The sequence below is a fragment of the Nuphar pumila genome, chromosome 2 (assembly GCF_984573655.1).
Source record: "Nuphar pumila chromosome 2, dmNupPumi1.hap1.1, whole genome shotgun sequence".
NCBI lineage: Eukaryota > Viridiplantae > Streptophyta > Magnoliopsida > Nymphaeales > Nymphaeaceae > Nuphar > Nuphar pumila.
The window spans coordinates 19,449,369-19,450,588 of record NC_143250.1 but is presented as its reverse complement, the minus strand read 5'-3'; positions in this window follow the sequence as shown (position 1 = coordinate 19,450,588).

Below are 1,220 nucleotides of genomic sequence, written 5' to 3'. Positions count from 1 at the left end.
GGGTTTCACCAAAGTGTAGGAAATAGTGAGCTTGTGATGATTGTGGACATCCAGGTGCGTGCACATTTGTACTGTCAAATTCATCCTCCTTGTAGTTTCCATCTGCAACCAATTTCGGAAAGGAGATGACCTGAGGGACAGAAGGAACCCTTTTTAGGCTATCAAATTGTGTTCTTTGTCATTGCAAATGCAAAACAAGGGACCATATTGCTTTGAGACAGTATCTACCTTGGCACATGATCACTGATGTAGCTCATATAGTCTCATCAGTTGGACTCAAACATACAATTGAGAATGGGGTATCACAACAGTCAATGTGCAAGCTTTTCTGATTGAGATCGCAATTCACAAATTGTATCTATTGCCTTGGGGGGTTTCCACATTATTTTTAGCTTGACCAAGGGTAAAGTGATTATTTGTCATTTTTGCAAATCAGTCCTGGCTTTTTTTACTTTTTTTTGCAAAATGGAACTTGGATGAGGGCAGAACAGTCATTTTCTTCCAATTTTTGCAAACCAGTTCCTACCTTATTCATATTTTGCAAAATGGCCCTCTTGGACCAAAGAGGATTAAGCTTGATTTAAGTGCATCCTAGCTTGATGTCAACCCGAATATAAAAATTATCAGAATGGTAGAATGTGACTGCCTCGAAGCCAGATGGGCTCCATATTGAAATTCAACAGCACTATCCACAACTAGGCCCAAAGCGATCACTCACCTACTAGGGCACCCTGGGTTGAGCATTATCCATCCAATTTGGAGGATTGATGGACAAATAGTAGTTCACCAGAATTATTAAGAAGCCTAAGCAATCATCAGCTGTTATGGCACCCTTTGTTTAGCATCATCCACCAGCATTGATGAACAAACAATAGCACATTGGCATCAGCTATAAATAAGGCTCAAATGAAATAGCTGGATGGTTAGGTCGCACTATCATAACCCAGGGGTCTCAGGCTCAAATCCCAAGGGGGTTCTCCACCAGCTTGTCTATTAAGAAAAAAAAGGCCAAGATAACCATTCGCCTATTTGGGCACCGTGTCCATCCATCTTTCAAGGATTGATGGACAAAAAATAGTCCAAGTATGCTCTTATGTAAAACATCATTAAACATCTAATATATTTTGTTTCATTTCAAAGATTAATGTGTTACACAGAATAGCAAGTTCTTGGAAAGCAGGTAAACATACCTTCAATGACCATCAAGCACTTAGAGAAAA